The sequence below is a fragment of the Crocodylus porosus genome, unplaced genomic scaffold, assembly GCF_001723895.1.
Source record: "Crocodylus porosus isolate Cpor-Errol unplaced genomic scaffold, CroPor_comp1, whole genome shotgun sequence".
Classification (NCBI taxonomy): Eukaryota; Metazoa; Chordata; order Crocodylia; family Crocodylidae; genus Crocodylus; species Crocodylus porosus.
This window is the reverse complement of record NW_017728917.1, coordinates 5,484,602-5,497,829: the sequence shown is the minus strand read 5'-3', so window position 1 is coordinate 5,497,829 and position 13,228 is coordinate 5,484,602. Positions and strand designations below refer to the sequence as shown.

Here is a 13,228-nt window from a genome sequence, read left to right as displayed (position 1 = left end):
CCTTGCAGCCCATCCAGTTCCCAGAAGTTATAAATTAGTCAGCAGTTAGTCTATTAATCCAAACTACTACATATTCAAATTTTGACTGACGAGACGAATTCAACGAAGATCAAAGGAAAACTTCTGAATAATGGAAACTATACGACAATTTATTTGTTTACAATACACTAACAAAGGTCTAGCCATCGGACATGCAGGAACCAGTTGTTTGGTAAAAGGTACATTTGTAGAACCTTCCATGCGTATGGAACAACAAAGAAATATCCACCTAAACGTGATTCAAGTATAATGGAAGTGTACTTCCCTAGGCTGCGATTCACAAAGATGGAACATCTATTGTGTTTGCATTCTCGGTAGTTGTTTTATTTGCAAGTCGTTGTAATATTTTTATCTTCCACTGTACTTTGAATGGTTAACCTGTATGTCCAAACTGTTTGTAACAGAAATTAAGTTTATGTTCTGTTGTCTACTTTTGAAGAGCTCTTATTTTTAATAAAACCATTTAACGCTAAGAATAAAGAATTTGGCAATTTAAAAAATCAACATGACTTACATTCTGTATTTGTCCTTGTAGGTGATGCTGAATTAAATCAAGACTGTGTACCATGCACTGGAGTAAGTACAATTTTCTTTTATATAGATATCAATTCTTCACTTTTCTGCTTCATGTTTTCAGCACAGTTTCTAAAGCAACTACATTGATAATATCTTAAGTGAAGAGATTCCACCTTAAAGGTTGAGTGGGGAAGTTCACTTTTTGTCTACCATTGTTAAACAGAATAGAGTCAAATTCAGGTGCAATTTTTGAGTTACAGTTCATATCTCATACCAGAACTAGAAAACAAAGTCCAAGTAATTAAACAAAAAGTTTAACTTCATTTGCATCTCCCATTTGTTATATATTTATTATGGAATGAACTTCTCATCAAAATTGTATTCAGTGTCTTGGTTTCGATTGTTTTCCTACAATTTCGCTGCAAGTCTTAAATTTAGCTGTTAATACATTACTGAGAGTACAGATTGGGTGAGTCTGTTTTAAGTGATTTAAATTTAAATCGATGGTCTTCAGTGATTTTCATGTGCAACTTTGACATCCAGGTTTGGAAAATCTGGGAAAATATTTTTCTAGTGTGGGGGTGAGATTTTTTTTTTTTTTTTTTTTTGCTGTACGTGTATGTGATTTTTGTCTTGCCTGCTAGAGCTCCTTTGACTTCATTACTATAGGATCAAACCTGAAATCCAGATTTCGTTGTGAAATGTACTTAGGGCTCAAGGCTGCTCCCACTGAAGGCAAGAGCAGCAGGATGAGCATTGTATATAGTAGTTTGTTTCGTGTCGGATATTACATAATCTCTGTTCCCAGGTTTATTCATTGTCTGTTTGTGTGCTTGTTTACTTTACCTAACTTTGATGTTGCATACATCTGCACAAGTAAAATTGATACCCAATAGGAGGACTCATAGTAGTAGTTCCTATATTCTGTACATGTCTTTAAGAGTATTTAAAAAGAAATATGGAAATCAATTAATAATCTATTGAAACCAGTTCTCTTGTGTCTTTTAATCTTGGTTTTTATTACTCTATCTGTACTGAGTGGTTGCAGATGGCACATCGTTAAAAAAAATTTTTCTCAATTGTTCTCCTTTTCTAGATTTGAATAATGGAAATGTTTCTCTTGGGTTGTTTGTGTGTTGCATAGCATGCTAATTGAAGATTTTCTCTCTTTTTTTGGAATTAGAGATGACAATGGATGATATAAATGATGTTGTTCTGTTAGAATTGGACCTGCTCCCTTTCAAACTGGCAGAGCTATGTAGATTTAAAAAAATATTTATGATAAATTTGGCTCTGCAACCTATTCCTTTAGTTGCCTGAAAGGGAGAATGCATTATTTGTAGAAAACTATTATTCAGAAAACTCTTGGTCTATTCCAGCTGTGCAGTTGGTCCAATAACACAACAGATAACACAAGAGGCAAACATTCTTATGGGTATTCCCAAATATAATCCTATAATATATTCTTACATTGATTCCCACAATCCTTCCTTCTTATAATCTGTGAGATGGGGATACTAATACCTATCTCCTTTTGTAAAGTGCTTTTTCTACTGCTTTCTATCAGCAGATTTAAGAGTTAGGTGGCATTGTGATTAATAATGGGAGGTTTGCTTAAATAAGGAAAGTAGGCTTTATATCCTAGAATATCTTTTTCAGGTAACAAACATTTCTAGGCGGTCTTTATTTCCCCTTAAATCTTCTTCTTGAATATCAAGTTAATGTTTAAAAGGTTGTAGAACAACACTATGCACTATTAGTGTGACTTGCAGACACCTACGGAACAACTGTTGTGTTTGCTTACCTATTACAGCATTGCTAAACACAAGGTATTTTTACATGAATACTCTTTTGTTTCTCCTTGTATATGATGTCCAGGAAAAAATTGTATAGTTCTCCATTATATAAGATAAAATCCTGTATTTTGAGAGACAGATGTAGTAAATTCATATAAAAGCTAAGGCTTTGGGGACAAATCTCCCAAGGAACTTGTGATGCCCAAATTTTCCAAAACTAATGCCTCACTTTTTAGGTACCTAGGGTCCCCATACAATGCATAGGTAGAGACCACATATGGACTTCCTGTTTCTACCAGGAGAAGTGCCACTTGCATACAGATGTTCTAGCTTACAACCATTTGTCCTCTGGGGGAAGGCGGGATAAGCTGATTCCAACTGGATAGAAGTTGGTCCTGGGAGAATGAACTTCTGCACACTTTCCTGAAGCTTAACTCTTCCCAGGGATCAGGAGGAATGGAGCCACAGGGAAAAGCTCCCATCTCTTCTAGAGACTAGGATTACCCTGGGCTGGAGATTGGGAGAGGAGGGGAGAAGCAGCCACCAGCTGCTGCCCTCTGGTTCCTCGTGCATTTGATTCCCCGGCCTGAGAAGTGGGCATGAGGTACTGGGAGTCGAGTGTAGGTAGCAGTGCCATCCCCTTCCTGCTTCTCGCTCTGGAGGGTTTGCTGTGTTGCTGGGATGGTAGGATCAGAGCAGCCGGCGCCTTCTCCAGACTGGGATCACCCCAGTTTCAGGAAGGTGCAAGAAGCAGGGGAGAGAAGACGGTTGCAGACTGAATGTTTGCACTGCTCCCTCTCCTGGAATTGTTTCTGGTGGGGGGAGGAGAAGGGGAGAAAAAACAAACAAGCCCAAAAAATGCTTTGCAGCTCCTGAATATGTCTACCCATTGGTCTGATTATATTCCCTTTAATTTAATGTAACACTTCATAAACTTTTGTGATAGAAATGTGGTTTTCTGTGGTATGTTAGGTAAACAAGACATTTTGGATCAGCTTTTTGTTTCCCCTAAATAACACTAAGTAAAGAATTGTAAGCAAATATTTATAAACATCCAATTAAAATAATATGTGATTTATTACTGTGTTTTCTGTTAAGGGCACTGGAACACTTACACGTGAATGGTAATCAGAGAAACCTTTTTTTCTTACTAGAGCATCTAAGCAAACAGCGTAATTCTGTTTAAAAGTATGACCAAAATACATACCATAATATTGTATATGAACTACAGTGTGACTTCCTGTTTGGGAATGCTGAACATGATTGACAATAGTTCTAGTATAGGGAGGGCTCTAATGGATGCTGTACACAGCATGCATATCAATCGGGTTCTGAAAAGATTTGAAATTTGTTTTTGTGGGGATTGGCTTTAGCTGCCAGTAGGACTTTTTTTTTCTGTTTGGTTACTTTGTGTGTTGCTCAGCAATTGACTAATTAAGAAAGATTAATTATCACAGAGTCACCGATCTTTCGGTCAGCTGGACTAGTAGGGAAATTTTCCCAAATCAATTAAATGATCTATTTAAGATCTGGCTCCTCCACCACTTAAAAGACAAACAAACATCAAGACCTTTCTTTCGGGCCCTTCTTTTTCTGCTTGCTGAGTCCGGTGAATGAATCTTCTTCTTTCTAAGACTACATCATTGCTGTCCACCTTTCTTTCCCCTCATGGGCAACCCTGCTCCTCACTATCCACCCTTTGCTTCTTTAGATCTCCTCTAGTTCTCTTTCCTCTTAATCGTTGTCATTTATCGTTCTCTTGCCAGTCCCCTCCTGACCAGTTGTTAAGTCCATCTTTCTTCTTGCTGTTCTTTAAATTTTTTGTTGGATTTCCACTCATTACCCACATGGTAAAGCTACAAGCAAAACTGAATTAATTGTCTCGAAGCCATCTCAGAAATCGATAGAAATATTATGCATTCTTGGAGCCACCCAAGCCCTTTCATTAGAGGGAGTGGGTTTCATAGTACTTTCTTTATATGTGTTAGATTAAAATGATGTGTATTTCGTAAGCAGTCCTTCAATGACTTATTGCCATTTAATCAACTTCAAAAAGGGCATGTTACACAAGATGTAAAGTGCCTCTTATGAAGTGAAAAATGTTTTCTGCTTCTCTTGAAGCTTCATCTCTGATCATACCCAGAGTAAGCCTTTCATCTGCATAATTAGAACCAGAGACCCTCTTGACATAGAATTTGCCTTGAAATAACCAACTGTAGTCCAGTACTTACTATGAGGTGATTATATCTTTAAAAAAGGGGGTGAGGGGTGAGAACAGACACTGTGGTTGAGGAGTAGACTGTTTGGTTTTTATCTTAGTAGTTTCACATCCACCACATTATAAGTCAAAGAAAATGATATGGGGTATCTATCTACAATAGTCTGTTGCAAATATTTTTGAAGTCCTTCTGTATTTCTCAACATAGTTTCATTTGTTTTAGGGCTTATGTCCTTTGCTCTCAGGCCTTGATGTTGAATGCTGAAAGTTTGATTTCTCAAATATGACTACGCTTGAGTTATAAGATATAAATGCTCCTGGGTAGAATGTATGGTGTTCAACATAACACCAACTAGAATCTATTAAGTCAGCAAGTGTCATTATGTGTTTATGAAACCAGAGGCAGAGCAATTTCGGCATTAGCACCAAAGCACTTTTCTTCACTTGGTTGATATTGTAAGGAGAGGTCATCATGGTCTTCCAGGAAGGTTAAGATATCGTCAAGTTTAAATAGATTCTGGAAATAATGCTACCAAGGCCCCTGCCACTTGAGATTGATGATGGTGGATGATGATAGGTTTCAATTGTGTGCATGTACAAATGACAATTTTTCAGCCTTTCCAAATTTCAAGCCTTAGATTATGATATAATTTGGATGTAGGGGTTCCTTGTTACCTTGGATATCTTTCTTGATTAAAGTGAAAGTAGCCTCCATGATAACATAGCACTAAAACTGGTACTGTGGGCTAGGTTGGTTGGATTTATTGACCACTTTACATGAATGATGGTGTTCACTGTGGACATTAGAGGGTCACCTCTTCTGTGGATTGCTTCTCTGTGACAAACAGTTCATGATTACCATGTGATAATGGCAAAAAGAAATTCTTATAGTGTAAGGGGGGAAAAAAGGAACATTATTATGATAGATAAACAGTCCTTGAAGTGAATAATAAGTTTTAAGCCACTGTTATGAGAGATTTAGTTGTAAACCCTTTGGGTTCTTTAACATCACTGAAACCTGGTGTTAGTTGTAGACAGTTCTGCTCCTTCAGTTGACTTTGACATTTATTTTTCTAATTTTGGTATACTGATATATACTGATCTGAATTTTAACTTCAACTCATATGAAAAGGAGAATGAATTTAAAAAAAAAAAAGACAGACAAATCCAAGGCCAATAATGTTTGCATCTATTCTGTAAACATTATCAATCAAGTTCTCTTGGCTTTATATGGGGCTGCTTCTTTAATAAATGCACTTAGGCTATGTCTATTTATCAAATCTGGGAGTTCAGGTGATAAGCTTGAGCACCCTTTTAGACTAAAAACAAAAATGGTTTTGTTGTGGGAACACCCATTAAGTGGGAGAATAAATAGGTATTTTTCTTTTTTCTGACATCAACTAAAACATTTCTTAGCCTGTTTATTGGTTTGCACAACACTTCTGCTATCTCTGAGTGGTTAGAGCCTTTTCCTCTCTCCCCTGCTGTAATATTGCAGTTCGGTCAAGCTTAGGGATACTGCAGAAGGAATGGATATTGTGAGGACATTTCTTCAACTACTAGAAGACTAAGGAGTCTCTCTTCTAATGGATGTAAGAGTGGTTGAGGCTGAAAGCTAAGAAATCTGTCTGAGATAAACTACTTTTATTTAATAAAAGAGGGAGAGAGCCTTAAACAACAAAGATATAGGCAGCTGCTGTCATGAAAACTATTTAAAAGGAATGAAAAACTGCTTCGTGGAGAAATTACTGTATTGAAAAATGGAACGTTGAAACACTGGAAGCAAGCATGTGGTGTTGAATCGAAAGGCCACATAAGACTGGTGCAATCAAACAGGTTAAAACTGCTACAGGATCTGTTATTTCTGGTATTGCATCAATCGCCCCGTGTCCTATGACTGTAGATGACTGGGAACGGTTAAGTGAATTTACCGCCCATGGAAGATACCTGTTGACGATGGTGGATGCCAGGTTTAGTATACGTCCACAAGGTGGTTATACCACATGTAACAAATATGCAAGGCTTTTCCACACTCATTCACACCTGACCGGGATGGCATGCTTTCAGTATTGAGACTTTCATCTGGGTTGTTAATTTGTCTCTATTCTGGTGACGCCCTGCAGATTACTATACAGTCGCAAATTGTAAAGCAAATACTGTCTAGTGATGAATCCTGTGTAGTAACTACTTCGTATCTCAGGATATTAAATAGTATCACATAGATACAGAGTTTGAGATTTGCAGAACTTTTAATCTGAATTTTAATGAGATCACAAAAGTAATTAGAGTTGCTGCTTATTTCCTCAGTCCAGTAATTTTATTTATTTATTTATTTATTTATTTTAAAAGAATGCCTGTACTTTCAGATGAAATAAAATTTCTCTTATGTGTTAGGGTCACAAGAAAACACTGTCTTCCAAAAGCCAGATTGCGTTTAGTGACAAGTGTGTCTTGCTTTGGAAAGCCTGTCTCAACTCTAACCCAACTGCATTGCTACTCCAATAAAAGATATCATCTTAAGAAGTCCTTGCCTCCTGTATAGTTGATGTTTGACACAAACTATCTCCTCTCATTTTTCATTTGTTAATCCCCCTTCATACCTGGGATTTAGCAGATGAGGATGTTCAACAGTACTCAGGCTTCCCAAAGATGCATTAATATTATTTTGTGTCCTCCAATCGTACCATATATAGAGTGAATTTGAATTGTCACAGGATTATGTTTGATCCACAGGTCATGGACAAAGAAATTTTACCCATTTCTTGTAGTCTGTGTTGGATCTGAATTTTGATATCCTAGATGAGCAATGTTCCATGTCCCACATCCCAGTATGTTTCCTAATACAATTAGTCTTCCTGTTTCTTTTAATTAAAACATTAGAATAATTGCTTACCCGGTTGAATGCTTGCTATAGGTAAGATTATCACTCTTCAGTCACAAACAGTGCAGTGATTAAATTCACTTAAAATACCTGTCTCGATAAGAACGAGGCAAAGGGCAAGACTTGTATTCCTAACTCTCCACATCTTCATAACCTAAACACTCTCAAAGTCCAGGATGGCAGAAAGCATTAGTAATCTACAAAGCCCCTTTGCCGAATAAAAGGAAATTTCATGGCAGCAGCACTTTGATCAGAATCCTGCATCAGACTGAACATGAAAGACCTTCCCCAGGTGTGAAAGAAAAGGAAGTCAGAATAACGCCTTTGCAAACTTGAATGAAAAAAATCCGTGTGGTGTTGGAGAGTTGAAAGCAGAATCGCTTCTTGGGCTGAAGCCATGGCTGTAATATTTAAAAAAAAAAAAAAAAAAAATTAAACAAGATTCTTTTAGGTTTTAATATAGCGAAGAGAGCACTTGTAGGCAATCCACTTGAAGAACATATGTAGCACAAAGAAAAGAAGGGCTAAAGAGACCAAACACAGCCTTAGCAAAAAGAACTGCAGGAATCCCATCCAAAAAATTATAATAATACAATGCATACAAACTAAATATTTTAAATGGAGGCTGCAAGACCTGATGAAAGGTACCACTTAAATAAGTTATTTGATCTACCAGATTTAAAAACAAAACAAAACAAAAAAAACCCCTCAAGTTTTCTATGTTTGCTAGAAACAAACCAAAACTGGATTTGGCGTCAGTGAAGGAGGTTGCAGTTTGGGGACTTGCTGAATTGGGTTATGAATGGGTTATGAAGAGGGGATTTTCAGTGAATGTGTCTGCATGTTGAACTCTGTTATGCATTCATATGTATAAAGGGGATTAGATTCTGCTCTTTGCGGTTGTGCTGAATTCACTGGACACTTTGAGTAGCTTTGTTGGTCTTGCAGTGAGTATCATCTGAGCATATTAAGTTAGGACCATGGGGGCGGAGGGGGAGGATTGTTTGTTTTTAATTAATTTATTTTCAAAGGATCCTGAACTTGTGAGCTATGGATACAGTCAGAAACTTTCTGAGGAAAGATTTTAAGAAGATTGATTCATTGAAACATTAAATTTCACAGAAACACAGAAGTTTCAGTGAACTTCAGACAAAACCAAGACAGATCTTTACAGGTTTCTTGCCTGCTCATCTGAACGTAGGACTGGTCGTTAGGCTTGTGCGAATAGGGAAGTATTAAATTTGGATTCGGTCAATTCAGAGGACAGTGATTTGATTTGGAGGTTCAGATCACTGTCTGAATTCACTGGTTGATTCAGCTGAATAGGCTTTGGAAGATCCAGTGCTGATTCAGAGAGAGTCAGTGGTTTTTGGATGGGCTGGGGAGGGGCAGGCACAGCCAGGTGGCTGTAGGTTCTCCCACGGCTCCTCTGGCTGTGCCTGGGTGGAATGAGCTGCAGGAGAAGCCCCCATGGCTACCCTGCCTAGCCCCATCCCTCACCCAGCCCAAGCCTAGTCCTGGCACTTGGAAAAAAAAAAAAAAAAAAAAAAGAAAATAACATAAAAAGCCCCTCAGTCACTGGCTGCAGCAGCGGTGATTGGAGCCTCTAGGCACTCGTGGCAGAGCCCTCCTCCATGCAGCGTGGGGCAGCGGGGATCACCACTCCTTGCCTGGCACCCGCGTGGCAGCTGCCCCATGGCGCGGGTGCCGCGTGGCTCGGCAGGGTGCTGCTCACTGTCTGGGACCTGGGGCTGAATGGTGCCAGGCTCTGGCTGACACATGGAGCCACCCTAACTTCCAGACAGAGTGTGTGTGTGTGTGCACGCGCATGCGGGGGTGGAGGGATGTGTCTGTGTGTGTACACATGCATCCTATTTTAATTTTGGGATATCCTGCTGAACAAGACATTCCTGTCTTGAAATTCCCAGCTATATTCCACATCTTCCGTTTCATTCCTATTGGAAGAAAAGTCCTAGCAGGTGGCTGGCTTGGTACTTCTGTTCCCTGCTCTATTTTTGGTGCTTCCTTTGATGCAAAGATGTTCAGCAGAGGCAGAACTCAGTCCTGGCTCTCCTCTTCTCTCTCTGGTTAATACAGACAGTAGCTCTGCGCAGGTCTGACATAAGCTATTACAGACAGCTCTTTAGCTTCATGGAATTGGGGGGGGTGGGGGATATTGTGATATTTGAACTTGGGGTTGAGTACAGTGGCTTCTGAGACGACCTGTTTCTCGTCTTAGGCTCAGGCATGCTAGGCTCCAGTCATTTCAGGAGAGTTATTTCACAGTGAAATTTAAATTTTATTGATCTTTAAAATTTATTGACCAGCTAAATCAAATGTCTGCTGTATTGGCAATCTCTGCTTGTTCACTGGGTAGTCTGACTTTTATGTGATTACTTACTGCAATAAGGAACCAATGCTTGTTAATGATTGAGTCTTAATATCATTCCTATACATCCTTGGAGGTACTGAGTAATTGTAACAAAGAAGGAGGGCACCCTCAACTCCTCTGTTGATATTCTTAGACCCAGAGTTGCATAAAATCAGCCACATTCCAGATGGAGATGGGAAACCAGGCTGTGAGATAAGTAGCTTGTTCTCTCTGGTTCAATTAGAGCTGTTTTACTAGTTTGTCAGCAGGCCGGTAAACAAGCAAGCATTTCTTGCCATTGATAGCAAACTGTTGCCATACCTGCTGTTCTGCCTGATTATTAAAATGGTTCTCTTTGCTATCACATCTTCTGGTGTAATTGCCTTGTACACCTTGAATATACCTCTAGCAATTTGTAGTAGCATCAATTAACATTTAGGAAATTCATCCCAGCCAACCAGAATGTTAAACATTTTGCTCCAGGAATGCTAATAAAGTGCATGGCATTGCCTTTTCCACTATCCCGTCACACCAGGCCCTCTCCTCCCCAGGACTCACAAAACAAAAGAAGTGTTTGTATCAGCAAAAACAGAAGTGGCAATCTCCTATATGAATTGCAAGGCGAGAAAGTATCAGCACATAATTCTGATACCTGGCTGGCGTAAGTCAGGAATCTCTCTACTCGAGCCCATGGAGTTAAGCTACTGGAAGGCTGAATTAAATAAAGTTGCTCTCTTTCTGAGCCTTGGAAGATACCCAAAATATAACGCCTCATTAAACACCATATTCCACCCACCTCATGCTTGCTATGTTTATTGATTCCCACCCCCCCCCCAATGATTGCTCATCATTTTTGGAAATCTCTAATAAATTGGGCGGGGGGGTGTCCAATGGGGTACACATTTAGGTTTATTTGAATTTTGTTTTAGTGACTTTTGGAATTAAAGTAGTGAAAATATGACTAATTTTAATTTTCACGTGTGAACTCCAAAGTATTATTTGTCCTAATCTCAACAACAGACTTGGGTTTTTTGGTTTTCTCCCCCACCCCGCATTTGCCCATATATTGCAAATAGGTGCATTAAATATCTTTCTAGAGCTGATGTCCCCCACAAACTTCTTTGATCAATTAAACCAATAGAGTAATTTGTCAATCTGCCAGTTGAAAGCAACAAGCCAGATTCCTCAGGCCAAATCTTGAAGTTTGTTCTCAGTCATCTGATAGAAGCCTGCTGCACTCTCAGCTACAATTGAAACGGATGGGTGTTATGCTTGAGAGGAACCTGAGGTCTTGATCCTTTGCTTTCTTTAAATGCATCCTTTTTCTTTCAGCTGCACATCATTATATCTAATTCTGTCAACCCATACTACACACATGCTTCATTTCTTGCATCAGATTCTTTCAAGTGATTTTTTTTTCTTTTCCTTGACGGTTTTTCTGTTGCCCACATGACGACATGAAATCTCTTATGGAGCTCTTACTCGCCTCTTTCATGATCAGAGTCCAGTTCTCGTACCTGTAGTTGCACACAGCAGCACCTGCCACAATGATTTGTCACATTAAATCAAGGTGCATGTAACATAAGAAAGAAAGGGTATCAGAAGCTAGCCTCATCCTTATTTTGCCTGCCTTACGTAACTGCTACCAATCTTTACTCCTTTCCCTTATTTCTTATACAACTCCTTTTACCTTTCACATCTTTAGGAAGTTATCACTAGAGCCACATTGCATTTTTCCTCCCATTTTTTCCTGCAGCAGAACTGCTTTTTCATCGATTGCTTTTGCTGTTGAATTCTTATTACAATTTAGCCTTTTTATAACCCTTTGCCTCTTACTATTTCTACCCAAAGTAGAATGCATGCTTGTTTTCTGAAACTTACTGAAATCAAGTATGCTACAGTAAATTCCTGATCCTACAATGAAATTCTTTGCCAAATTTCCAATGATTTCAGTAGTGTGGGATCAAATATATGCTCTAGGATCTCAGTTATTTCCCACAGCTCCAGGATGTCAATTATTTCCTCTTTACTAAGTAATACATAGTCTCAAATTGCCTCAACTCCACTTTCTCGTCCCTCTTTGATACATGAGGTTATCTTCAGCACAGTCCAGTGACTTCCTTGATGACTTTTCTACCAACAGAAGTCTGACTTAAAGTCATTCGTGACGAGTATTATTATCTAGTGACTTTTTTTGCAGTTCTACAGCTGTTCCAGAATTAAATTGCCACCTCCTTCATCAGGACTTGGTGACATGATACCTACTGTAAAATCACTTCCTCTCCCTTTTGGTTCTGTAAAATGTAAGCATTTCCCCCTCTTTTGAGATCTGCCCATATATTGCAAATAGTGTAAAGTACTCCTGGGGTACATTTACATGCCGCCCTATGGCAACGTAACGATGCGCTATATCGCCATATGGCATGCTGCTATGGTGATGTAATGGCGAAATCTAACCATGAGCCACACACACAGTGCCGTAACCACCCATAATGCACCGTGCTTTAGTACTTGCAAAAGCAAGCACTGCAGCACGGCGCAGTATCAACATCAGCATACAGCAATGTGTAGATGTGCCCCGATGTAATACTGAGGAGCATAAAGCTGGAAGGAATCTCCTCGGCCATCAAGTTATTTGTAGGTAGCAACCGCTTACCCAGTGATTTCCCATCCCCAAATCTCCATCTCACTTCTTCACACGCAAGTACAGAAACAACCAGAAACTCTTAGCGCATCCCAAGGATACCTACAGGCATTACACCTGATTTTAAATGCCCACTTATGCAGGTGTTCACAAGGCTTAAATCATCTCAGAAACAGTACGTTTGATCTAAGTTACTTCACCTCGGGGAAGGCACTAATTTAGATCAAGAAAGGGTTAACCCAGTCTAGGAAAGGGTTAACTGGATCACCCAAATTCCTGCATGCATGCATTCACTGAATAGCCCTGGGGCTCAGAAAGCCCAGCTCCTCACAGTAGCACCAGGGCTATGCTGTTTCCTTCCTACCCCTCTGGCCCTGATTGGCTATATTTAGCCCCCTTAGGCACCCTCAACAAACCTGCCAAACCACCTCATGGACCCACTAGGTCCCTCCTTCCACCCCCCCAACCCTCTTCCAGCTACTTGCATCGGATTCCTGATTGTAGCTCCTGGCAGTGGCTGACACCTGTATGCACTGCTCCTGGTTTACATTTAGGTGGTTTAACATAAGCTGTGTGAACATAGACTGGGTGTGGTGAATATATACCCTTATATAGGCTGCTTGACCTGGTACTGGCTACGGGGGGCGACCTAGTGATTGATGGGAAGTTGGGTGGCAGCGACCACGAGCTGATCACCTTCACCATCCGCCGTAAAGCTGGCAAGTCAGTCAGCAACACAGAAGTCCTTGACTTCAGAAAAGCC

At 39.6% G+C, this 13,228-nt stretch overlaps 1 protein-coding gene across 4 annotated transcripts in view; it reads left to right on the top strand.

The window, feature by feature from the left end:
- The window catches only part of CNTN4 (contactin 4), a 565,520-nt gene that overhangs the window by 43,165 nt on the left and 509,127 nt on the right, over window positions 1-13,228 (top strand). For all 4 annotated transcript variants that reach the window (XM_019536614.1, XM_019536612.1, XM_019536613.1 and 1 more), the window contains exon 2: window positions 575-615. The gene's annotated coding sequence lies outside the window, so the exon portion shown is untranslated. The remainder of the gene's footprint in view (window positions 1-574; window positions 616-13,228) is intronic.